Source organism: Lygodium microphyllum, chromosome 26 (assembly GCF_053477565.2).
Source record: "Lygodium microphyllum isolate KBCC chromosome 26, Lygodium_microphyllum_v1.1.10, whole genome shotgun sequence".
NCBI lineage: Eukaryota > Viridiplantae > Streptophyta > Polypodiopsida > Schizaeales > Lygodiaceae > Lygodium > Lygodium microphyllum.
The window spans coordinates 123733550-123746335 of record NC_141160.1 but is presented as its reverse complement, the minus strand read 5'-3'; positions in this window follow the sequence as shown (position 1 = coordinate 123746335).

Genomic DNA, 12786 nt, shown 5'->3' with positions numbered 1-12786 from the left:
CTTGTATTCGACTACACCTTCATATCTTAACGATTAGTTGCAATGTAGGAAAATTAATTTATGTCAAGAGTCAAGAAATTTGAGATTAGGGAAGTAAAGAGATATCAGTTAAGGTATTCAAACTTTTGGAGTTTTGGGTAGGCACTTGGTATGTCGAAGGTAAAAGTTGGTCTAAAAGATTTGAGGCTGAGTTTCTTGATGGTCTTTAGCTCCACTGACTAGATGAAAGTAGTATCCATAGACATTTTGCAGAGCTTCCCTTCCACAAACAGCTCTTTGTGTGCAAGAATTTCACCATTATCTTCATTATGTTCTTCAGAGAGCTACTTGTCGTGAGAAGCCGCCAACTCCAATAGGTCCACATGCATGTACCCAAGATCATAGTCTTCCATAGGGCCATATAGCAGATGACAAATGGCATTGAACGAATGGTTAGAAATTTTGACTTGCAGATCCGGATAAAGCAACTTAGAGAAACGAATAGCTAGAGCATAGCAGTCCACACAAAGCTTATCAAAAAGGGTTTCGAAGTAGCGCTCCCTCCAAGCGGAAGCTTTTCATGGGTTCTTTATTGTTGCATCATTTGCAATCTTAAAATTTCCGTCTTGGTCATCATTCACATTGCATCAACTTTGTCATCAGCTTTTGATTTTGTTAGCATGACTGCTACTTGTTTTGTCTTCATCGTTTCTACTTTCATCGTCTTCTACGGGCAGCCGACTGCACCTTCGAGCTCTTCCGACACAGTAGCGTCAATTCCTTACCACCTTCATCCGAGCTCGTCAAAGCCCCTTCGTTCACCTCTTCTGAGTTCTCACCTTCTTGTTGCCTTTTGCTCTTGGCACTCCTCTGTGGCTTTCCATCACTTTCTTCACTTGGATCACAACAACAATTGTCGACATAATTGCTTTCCTTCATTCTCTTTTTCCTCCAATCGTTGCATCACCTTGTCATCTTCTGCCACGTTCTCAGTGTTCTCTCCATCCATTTGGTTTTGTCACTATCTGCCAGCATCTTCTTTGTCTTCATCCCGTCTCCATTAGCGCTAGACGTCCTCCAAGTCATGGTCACGAACTCGTCGGCTTCCTTCCCTTCAGCAACAAAGTTTGCCAATATTCGTTAGCCTTTTTGAGCTTGCACCATCTTTCCCCCCTTCTCTGATGGTTCTTCCTCCCTCCTTATATATTCAGTGCCATCTATATTTATCTTGGCTTTTACAAATTTATTTTTTGTTATTCATGCTGCTACTTTTCTTGTGCCTCGCTTTGAGTCATTTTAACGTCAATGATGATGTTTTACTATGTTCTGTATTGAGTCCCATTAATCAAATCGTTTCCAAAAAGCATCACTACAAGGATATGGAGGCATAGCGACGGTGCTTTATGATGCAAAATAGCGGTGTCGCTATTTGCGATGCAAATAGCAATGGTGCTCAGACGAAAAAACACAAGCCAAAACATGAGCGCGTTATTTTGCGCAAACGAACGAAACAGAGAACAAAAGGGAGAGCGAACTCCATCTTGCATTTGAGAGAGAGAGGGAAAGAAAGAGAGAAATAGAGAAAAGGAAAGCTTCTCATTTGAGAGCGGAATTTAGGTGACGGGAAGTGCTTAAAAATAGCTAAAAATTATGAATATCAAGGGAAAAATATTCACCGTCAAAGGCGGCGGCTCGATCTAGGACGATTTTAAGCATCAAAGTGCTTTAAAGGCGCCCGAGCGACACTTGTTGATTTTTCATAATTTTTCAGACAGTTGTGCGGGTTAACACGAGCTACTGGCCAATGCGGGATGCTAAGCCGAACGCCCAGGATTTTCCAGAGCTCGATTCCGAGTCCGGACGGGGAAATGGCCAAGAAACCGGTCAAGATACGAAGGGGTGGACAAAATTTGGCCAAAATGGGCAAGTGACCCTTGGGAACCCAAATTTAAAATGTAGCATGAAACTTTGGAGGAGAGAGAAGATGCAAATCGTGGAGGAAGATGGCGCCTTCATCACGCCGATTTTTGCGCCCACATGTTGATGCCTCAATCCTCAGCCTGCAAACAACCCCCCCAATGATCATGGGCCTTGATTCCCCTCTGTATGCTGACTCTATCGCCGCCCTTCGCTCGCGCAATGATGCCCTCTTTGAAGATCTCTGATTTCAGTCTTTCTCTCTCCTCCCTCTCTCGCTTCTAAAGGCAAGTTCATGTGGGAAGAAGGAGGAAGAAGAAAGAATGATGGAGGCTTGTCCGGCATGGATCGGATTGCTCCACGGGCTGAAAATGGTGATTGGTGATTGTGCTGGACATGAAGTGCTGCTGATTTCCAGATTTGCAGCCATGGACATAAAACCCGAAACACGCAAATAAGCGGTAATTTAAAATTTTCAAAGGAAATTTGAGATTCTATAGCTTTTGGTTGATGAAATGTTGTTCATGTGGGATAAAAATTGTTCATGTTGCTGTTTTCCATGAGTTCTTGCAGGTCATAATCAAAAAATCAGAAAAATATGCATTTGGTGGTTCAAAATAATATGCTAAAACACGTAAAACATGAAAAAACAAGGGAAAATGAGGGTTTTTGTCATAAAAATGGGAAAGTGAATAGGAACACCAACTAAACTTTCATTTTTCTGCAAGAAGGAACTAAGGGCCACAGCCCATAACCTGTTTTGAATTTTCAGTAATTAAATAATGCAGGAAAATAAGGGAAAATACAAGAAAAGGGTGGAAAAACCCTAAAAAATAGGGAAAAAATACATTTTGGGTTTCGGAAAATAAGGATAAATAAGAGCAATGTTTGTGAATGTTTGTGGGGACTGAAGCATGAGGATTTGCCTCAGTTCAACCCCACCTTATTCTAGTGTGTCTTTTTCCATTTTTTCACATAAAATGATGTCAAAATACCCTATAAACCTATGCAACGATGTAATATTTACAAGGGGAAGGGTAGAGGAGTTGAAATATGTCTAAATGCCGTGTGAGATGATGGGAAAGTTGCTGATTTCTATGCATAGCATTTAGGACGGATGATAATTAAAATTAAGAGCTTAGTAGCACGAGGATCACCTCGGTGCTAGGCCCATGCAACGAAGCACGAACGGTAGTTGGAAACCATTAAAAGAATGTTTTTGCACTTGTGCACGATACTGTTTTGCTAAATGTTTGAGCACTAGGCATCCACCAAATGCATGGAGCATGAAAAAGAATTTAAAAGTATCAGTGACCAGCTCCTAGACATGCATTGCAATTGGTTTATTAGAACATGACCTACGATGAGAGGCAGTGAGGTACCCATGCTGTAGGCTAGTCGTGGGGTCTAGGGGAAAGAGAAGTAAGGACAATGGTACATTCCTGGACACGCTTATTTGGTACCTTGAGTGACGTGTGTGCGAAATGTCTAAATGTTGAGCGACGCATCGAGGGGCCAATCCCCAAGGTGTAGGAGAGTCGCAGAGGGTTGACGGCATTCAGCCATAGGAGGAACCCCATGTGTATGTGATTCGAGCCTATTTGGCTATGTGAAAGGGACTCCCTCTGAGGAGTAATATTGGGTTAGGATCAGTTGGACTACATCGTATTACAAACGCAATGTTTAGGAAGGCAGAGATTTTGATAGACGCTCCTGGCCGCGAGGCCGAGGGGTTGTCTTGTGTGTAGTGACGAGGCCCGGCTAGTGCATGAGCCAGTGCCGGCCCGTTTTTAGGTCCATCAGTGGTGCGTCTGCCGGGAGCCACTTAAAAGTGGCGGTTCTTGAATCCTAGTTGTTTAGGGACCAACTAGCAGTTTATGCCAAAGGATACTGAGATTGATCCGTTATTTATTGATAAGCATCGTCTAGCAGAAATCCAAAAGCAAGAAAGAGACGACAGAGCTAGGCGACATGCTCAAATTTTTAGGAGATATTCTCCTAAGCGTAGCGGTGCTGAACCCTTACGAGGGAGTGGATCTAGTGGTCTTGGGGCCACAAGCAGTAAGTTAGGAGAAGGTGGAAGCTCTAGTGCTCCCCTTCCTTCTATAAGCCAGTCCACGTCAAGTACGGGAGGTGTAATCCCACCGTCCCCTATTCCTAGTGCAAATCCAATCCTTGTCATGGCGCAGCCTATTGCAATTCCAACAGGAACGACGGATTTGCCGACTCTAGGTTACCCGCTACCCATTTTTAATGGGTTAGTTGAGGAAGATGCGGAACTCCACATTAGGGAGTTTCAAAAGCTGATGTTCAACTGCCGCATTCAAGAAGAAGGACATTTAATGATGTTCTTCAATATGACTCTCAAAGGAAGAGCCGCTATATGATATCATGGTTTAGAAGCCGGAACCATATTGAACATTGATGCATTTTATGGAGCTTTTCGAAGGGAGTTTGCCCCTGAAAGGGGTGGACAATATTGGTTGCGTGTACTTAACGTGACCCGCCAAGAACCACACGAGGATATTCGTGCTTATGCGAAGAAGATAAAATAGGTTTTTCGTAAGTTGGGCACCTCTATTCCTATCCCCGCAGCTGCCCAATTGCAATATTTCCTACATGGTTTGGACTTTAATATCCAATTGTAGTTGAGTAGTGTTCCCTTGGGGGATATAGATACTGCCATTACACGAGCACAAGAGGTGGAATCCCGACTACAAGAAGCCTATGCTTCTCGAGGCAATTCGAATATGGGTTTAGTATTGGGAAACAATATGGCAATAGCCAATGGCAGTAGTGGCCAAGGGATAGCGATGGCTAACCCTAATGGGAGAGGAAACATGATGCAGAATATCCCTTCATTACCAGCTCCCCCTAGCATATCGATGCCTACGGGTAGTCAAATGGCTCCAAGTGGTGGAAGCTAGGTGGTCAATTCTAATACCATGCTTGTGGCTCAACAACCAGTGCCTAATCGAATTGTTAGGCCGATGGAACAACATGGTAATGACCAAGGCTATGAGTCAAGTTCTTCCAATGTTCTTGGCGAGGTTAAAGACATGATGAAGCATTATACCGACATGATTACGGAGCGGTATCGGCAAATAGCCATTGATGTCAACTTCCTTAAAAAACAACAAAATTTGATAGGAAGTAGATACCCAGAGGAGGGTGCACCTTCGAGGTTTAGTTGCAAATGGTGTGGTGGGCAGCACTATCCAAGAAATTGCCCAAATGTTAAGTGCGACATTTGTGGAAAATCTGGCCATTTAGCAGCTACTTGCTGGAGTAAGATCAGTTCCCTCCAGTGAGGAAGTCGGCAACCAGGGCCTGTTAATCATCGTGCCCAAGGAAATGATTCCCAACGAGAGGACGGACCTAAACAAATACTTCAACGACCAAAGACTACAGTGGAGGAGCTACCAAGTGGTAGTGGGGTTAGTTTGATTGAGGCTGTACGCGTTAACGATGCTGAAACCTCTAATTTGCGAGCTGTCCTTATAAGAGGTCAAAAGGGTAGAGAGGCCGACAAGGATAAGCCTGCCGATGGAAACCCTAAACAAGGCAACAAAGGAACACAAGTTTTGGATCCTGCCATGGAAGGGGGACCTTTGAAGCCCGTAGAAAGTAAAGCCGATAAGGAACCACCAAAGAAGAAGGTGAAAGTTAAGAAAGAGGCAATAAAGCCAGTTCAGCGACCTAAAGAGCGGATGGTTTGGCGTGAAAAGCGAGCTCTATCGAACTATCATGAATTCGATTTGGCGAGCTCTCTTTGCGAAGTCAAGCCGGATGTGAATCTCTTACAGTTTATTAAGCTTTCCCCAGGAGTACGTAAAGAATTTAGAAAGATTCTACGTACCGGGTATATTGTAGAACCTTTGGGTATTGTGGGAGTTGGTGATGACTGGTTTGAGCATGCTGAGAAGCATTGCCCAAGGGTTGCAGCCTATGTCGATGGGATATTAGTAGATTATGCCATTGTCGACACGGGATCATCAGTTAACATTATGAGTTCTGAACTGATGGAAAGGTTGGGTCTTGCGATCCAGAAAGATACCTCCACAATTCTCAGAATGGCAGATGATAGTTTGAGACAGCCAGAAGGCTGCATTACTAAGGTCCATGTCACTGTTGCAAATGTAGAATGCCTGTTGGAATTTAGGGTGATTCATTTTGCAGGCCGTCCAAGTTACCAAGTATTACTCGGACGACCTTGGATCTTGCAAGCGGACTGCCAAGTAGATATACCTGCCGGTCGACTGATATTTGGCAGAGGTGCCCAACGTGTGGTGGTTGATGCTTATCCTGAGTCCCCGCAGAGTGAGAGAGCTCCTCTATCTTCTACAGAATTGGAGACATTAGAAGATTTATCTGGCAGTGAGACATCATCAAGTGATGAGTCTAAAGAGGGATCGACCACGGAAGACATCTATCAGATCACTTTGAACAAGCCGATAGAGGGCCAAGATCGTATAAGTGATGCAGATGTTATTGAGCTAGACCTTGGTATGCCTGATGATTCGCGGCCAATCAAATTAGGTTCTATGCTCAGCTCAGCAGAAAGGGAGGACTATGTGGCCTTGATCCAGGAATTCCGTGATATCTTTGCCTGGGGTTATGATGAGTTGAGAGGCATCCCTCCTAGTCTTGCTGTTCATACAATTCCATTGAAAGAGGGCAGTCGTCCTGTACGGCAGAAAGTAAGGCGTATGCCTTTCGAATTGAGGGACGGCCTGTTTGAAGAGTTACAGAAGCTTCGAAAAGCGGGTTTGATTTTTCCTGTGCAACACACGGAATGGTGTTCGCCAGTTGTGATTAGAAAGAAGAAGAATAATCAAATCCGTTTATGTGTAGATTTTAGGGAGCTAAATAAGCAGACAGTTAAGGACTACTACCCGTTGCCATTTATTGACCAGATTTTGGATCAATTAGCGGGTAGGGAGATATATTCGTTTATGGATTGCTTTGCAGGATACAACCAAATGGCAATTGCAGAAGAGGATAAGTTGAAAACAACTTTTATAACTGTATTTGGTACTTTTGCGTACCATGTGATGGCCTTTGGTTTATGCAATGCGCCTGGTTTGTGGCAACAAACAGCAGATAAGACATTCAGTGACATATCCCCTGAAGAGTTGAAGGTGTTTATTGATGACTTAGGGGCTGCCACCATGAGAGAAAGGCAGTTGATCATTTTAAGAAAATGCTTTGAGCGCTGTAGACAATTCTGCATCGCCCTAAATCCAAGGAAGTGTGTTTTTGGAGTACCTTATGGGCTATTGCTGGGTCATGTGGTCAGTTCAGTAGGGATTGCGACAGACCCCGAGAAGGTTAAAGTTATAGTTGCCATGGGTCCACCACGCACCCCGAAGGAAGTTCATAGCTTTCTGTCTTCGGTTGGTTACTACCGTAGATTCATCAATGCCTTAGCAGAAAGAACGTTGCCGCTTACAAATTTATTGTCCTTTAGCTGTTCGTTTGTATGGGGTGACCCTTGTAAGGTAGCATTCGAGGATGTGAAACAAGAGCTAGCAAGAGCACCCATTTTAAAAGCACCTAAAAGAGGTGAAGTGTTTTATATATTTTCAGCAGCCACGATGTATAGTATTAGCTGCTGTTTAGCCCAAATTTGGGAAGAGAAGTGGTACCACCCGATTGCTTTTGCTAGTCGGAAGCTAGGGGTATCCGAAATCAATTATACTTACATGGAGAAATTGTGTCTAGCGATGGTCTTTGGGACCAAGAAATTCAGGCATTACATTCTCTATGAGAAAGTCATGCTTTATACAAAGGCGGAGGGACTTCAACTATTGATGAATAAGTTACAGCCGCCTGATCGTCTAGCAAAGTGGTTAATCACTTTGCAGGAATTTGATTATGAAATCAAGAGTAAGCCACCAAGGTTGCAAGGCATCGTGGAATGTCTAGTGGACTTTGGGGAGCCGAAAGAATCTGTGGCTGAAGGTAGTGACATGGAGTAGATACGGCATCTATTCCCTCCTGGTATGCTGCAATAATGCATTATTTATCAACGGGAGAGGCGGGATCCGAATTATCTAAGGCTGAGAAAAGGAGAATTAAGCAGCAAGCGTTAAAGTTTGCTTTGATCGTAGGTACATTATATCGGCAAGGGGTTGATGACATCTATCGCCGGTGTGTGATGCCTGACGAGGTGCCATTCATTTTGGAAGAGTGCCATGATTCTGCTTGCGGTGGCCATTTTGCTGGACGGCTTACAGCACAAAAGGCTTTAAGAGCAGGTTATTGGTGGCCTGCCATCTTCCAAGATGCGTTTGCGTATGTTAAGAGATGAGATATTTGCCAACGACATGATAGTCGAGAGAATAGGAAACGACCACTCACCCCTATTATGGCGATACTTCCATTTGAGAAGTGGGGAATAGACTTTGTGGGCCCTATTACTCCGTCGTCGACTACGCAAAAGAGGTACATCATTGTCGCAACTGACTACTTCACAAAGTGGTCAGAAGCACGTGCAACAAGGAAAGATGATGCTAAAGAAACTGCTAGTTTCCTTTTAGAGCAGATAATATGCCGGTTTGGTCCGCCGAAAGAATTAGTGTCGGACCGCGGAACCCATTTCCTGAATAAGGTGATCAAAGGTTTGACAGAGACGTGGCAAATCAAGCATAACAAGACAACCCCATATAATCCGCAAGCCAATGGGCAAGTTGAAAGCACCAACAAGCAGCTTGTGGGCATCCTGTCCAAAGTTGTGTCAGAAAAGAAACGGGATTGGGATAAAAAGTTCAAGGAGGCAGTGTGGGCTTATAATACGACCTTCAAACGAGCCACTGGCCATACCCCGTTCAAGTTAGTATATGGGGAGGAGTGTGTCTTGCCTTTAGAGATTGAACTGCCGACTATTCGGTTTGCCATCAATCATTCTTTGAGCGATGAAGACGCACTTTTTGAGCGCCTAACGACACTAGCACATTTAGATGAGCTTAAGCTGCAGAGCTTATTGCACCAAGAAGTGGCGAAGCGCCGAATGAAGCAGCTACACGACATCAAAGCCAAGAAATACACCTTCAAGAAAGGACAGCTTGTTTTGTATTATGATGCACGACGTGAATTATTTCCAGGCAAGCTAGAGCCTAAATGGGATGGGCCCTATAGGATCGTTAGAATAGGAAAGAATAAATCCACAGTCTTGTTAGCTGACCTTGAGGGGATAGAATTTAAAAATAAGGTTAATCTTAATAATATTAAACCTTATTATTTCTGATTGCACTAATGCTATGACTGCCTTGCAGGTCTAGGAGAGATCGATCAAACATCTGCAAGGAAATCGTGATAGAGGTTGATGGGTCGTCTGATCCCTTATTTAGAACACCCATATTTAGAACAGAGGTATCATCAAGGAAAGCTCATTTGGTGGAGCAAAGGATACAAGGTGATTGAGCAAGAAGGCGGGACATTTATTTGGGAGATCAAGGTCTTCTGCCATCACTGCCTACAAACTTTGACGAGCATCCCTGTTGAATTAAATGATGATGGAGGGATGGAGCCTACAGTCCACCCGTTGAATATGCTAAATTTCGATTACCATAATTACGAGTAGAATTCAGGATGGCGGGATATGTAAACCCTTTATGGACGTACACCTTGTACTTTGATGGGGCGTCCAGGGGTGCATGCAAAAAAGGAAGTGTAGGAGTTGTCATCCGAGACCCCCGACGACGCATTGTCATGAAGTTAGCTGCTTATCTCGGGGTGAATTTTACCAATAATATGGCCGAATACAAAGCCCTGATTATGGGTTTGAATATTGCAAAGAAGGGTGGTATCCGCTAGTTGTTGGTGAAAGGGGACTTCTGGATCGTATAAAGCTCTATTTACATAATGCTATAAAGGGGACTCTCAGCTATAAAGGGGACTCTCAGCTTTCTGTCTTCGGTTGGTTATGAGAACTCCATGTAATTATGTGCATGTTAGCTATATATTTTTACAAGCTCTATTTACCATGAATCCAGTCCACCCAAAAGAAGATGCATATTTTTCAGCTAATAACTTGAACCAGAGTGGCTGGAAAACAGCACATAAATATTCTATGACAAACATTGTTCTGTCAATGAGGAGGAGCTAACCATCAACAGGTGTTGAATTGGTCTTTATGTTGAAAGATCGACTTGCTAAAACAGAAAACATGACACTTGATGTAATGAAGGAGCTGAAACTGCTTATGAAAGGAAACCTGAAACTATTCTTATTAGAACTGTAAACAAGCAATGTTCTTAAGCTCTACTGGTCGAAGCTCTACATCTCCTATTTTTGGTACAAGTATCTCAACTCTACAAGGGCTCTCCATATGCCACTTTTTCATCCCATCTACTCCATCACCAAAGCACATTGATTATTCTGACAGCAATGCAGAAAAATAGAGACACACATGATATATACTATCAGAACTCTTCTATGTTTTTGAAGATGGTTCATTCAATACAAAGAATTCTATATGATCATGTACATTTTTTATCTTCCCAACTGATCAACATCACAGGAAGTATTTGTTATCATAACAGATTTGACTTCGTTCTCTTGCTTGATTTTCTATCCTGAAATTTATCAAGGACTTCTGAAGTTGCGACATTGCTTTCGAAACCCTTCGACAACGCTTAAGCTGCAGCCGCCTGATCGTTTGGCAAAGTGGTTGATCATTTTGTAGGAGTTTGATTATGATATTAAGAGTAAGCCACCGAGGTTGCAGGGTATTGTGGAATGCCTTGTGGATTTCGGGGAGTCGACAGAGATTTTGGCTGAAGGAAGTGATATTGAGGAAATGTTTAAAATTGATACAGCTTCCATTCCATCTTGGTATACTGCTATTACGCACTATTTATCAATAGGAGAGACTAGAGCTGGTCTATCAAAGTCAGAAAAGAGGAAAATCAAACAATAGGCATTGAAGTTTTCCTTGATCGCAGGAATACTATATCGGCAGGGTATTGATGATATTTACTGCCGATGTGTGATGACTGATGAGGTTCCTTTCATCTTGGAAGAGTGCCATGACTCTACATCTTGGATATTGGTGGCCGTCCATCTTTCAAGATTCTTTTGAGTATGTGAAGAGATGTGATGCCTGTCAAAGACATGACACAACAGAGAGAATAGGAAACGCCCACTTACGCCTATCATGGCTATCCTTCCATTTGAGAAGTGGGGTATTGATTTTGTGGGTCCTATTACCCCGTCGTCTACTACTTAGAAGAGGTATATTATAGTAGCAACTGATTATTTTACAAAATGGTCAGAAGCGCGGGCAACGAGGCAGGACAATGCAAAAGAGACTGCAAGTTTCCTTTTAGAGCAGATTATCTACCGTTTCGGTCCACTGAAAGAATTATTGTCAGACCATGGAACCCATTTTTTGAACAAAGCGATCAAAAGCTTGACTGAGGCTTGGCAAATCAAGCACAATAAAACAACTCCTTATAATCCGCAAGAAAATGGGCAGGTGGAAAGTACTAATAAGCAGCTTATGGGTATCTTGTCTAAGATAGTCTCTGAGAAGAAACGAGACTGGGACAGGAAGCTATCTGTGGCAGTATGGGCGTACAATACCACGTTCAAGCGAGCTACCGGTCATACTCCATTTAAATTGGTTTACGGGGAAGAGTGTGTGTTACCCCTTGAAATTGAGTTGCCAACCATACGGTTTGCAATTAACCATTTTTTGGAAGATGAGGATTCCCTTTTTGAACGTTTCACGACCCTAGCCCACCTGGATGAGCTGAAGTTGTATAGCTTATTACACCAGGAGGTAGCTAAACGTTGGATGAAGCAGTTGCATGACCTTAGAGCAAAGAAGTATACCTTTAAAAAAGGGCAATTGGTCCTATATTATGATGCACATAGGGAGCTGTTTCTAGGGAAGCTAGAACCTAAATGGGATGGTCCCTACAAGATTGTCAGGTTAAAGAAAAATAGGTCTACGGCTCTACTAGCTGATTTACAGGGAGTAGAGTTTAAAAATAAGGTTAATCTTAATAAGATTAAACCTTATTATTTCTAAGTACTCTAATTTGGAGAAATGCATTGCAGGTCCATGCTAGGGATGATTTGAGACCTGCAAAAGAGCTTAAAGCCGGTTGATGGGGCGGTTAATTCCCTATTTGGAGCACCCATATCTAGAGCAGAGATACCATCAGGGGAAACTTATCTGGTGGAGCAAAGGATACAAAGTGATTGAGCAAGAAGAAGGAACCTTTGTATGGGAGATCAAAGTCTTCTTCCATCACTGCTTACGACTGTTGACGAGTATCCGTGTTGAGTTCAATGAAGAAGGTGGGATGGAGCCGTCAGTTCATCCTCTTAACATGTTGAATTTTGATTATCATAATTATGAATAGAGGAGTTCGTGATGGTAGGCTATGTAAACCCATTGTGGACGTATACATTATATTTTGACGGAGCATCCAGGGGCCCTAATAAAAAAGGGAGTGTTGGAGTAGTAATCCGAGATCCCCAACGTAGAGTTATGATGAAGTTAGCTGCTTATGTCGGGGTAGGATTCACTAACAATATGGCGGAGTATAAAGCCTTGATTATGGGACTGCATATTGCCAAACAAGGTGGTATTCGTCGGTTGTTAGTAAAAGGGGATTCCCAATTGATCCTGAATCAGCTAGATGGGACATACACAGTGCGGAATCCCATTCTTTGTATGTATCATCGAACTGCTATGACCCTACTTGAGGAGTTTGAGAGAGTGTCTTTTCAGCTGATTCCACGTTACTAGAATTAGTTTGCGAATTCACTGACAAATCTTGCTTATGAAAAAGACATTTTCTTTAACTATGGTCCTAGTTCGAATATTGCTATCAAAAATGAAATAGGACCCGATCGCTTGTGGGGAATGTTATC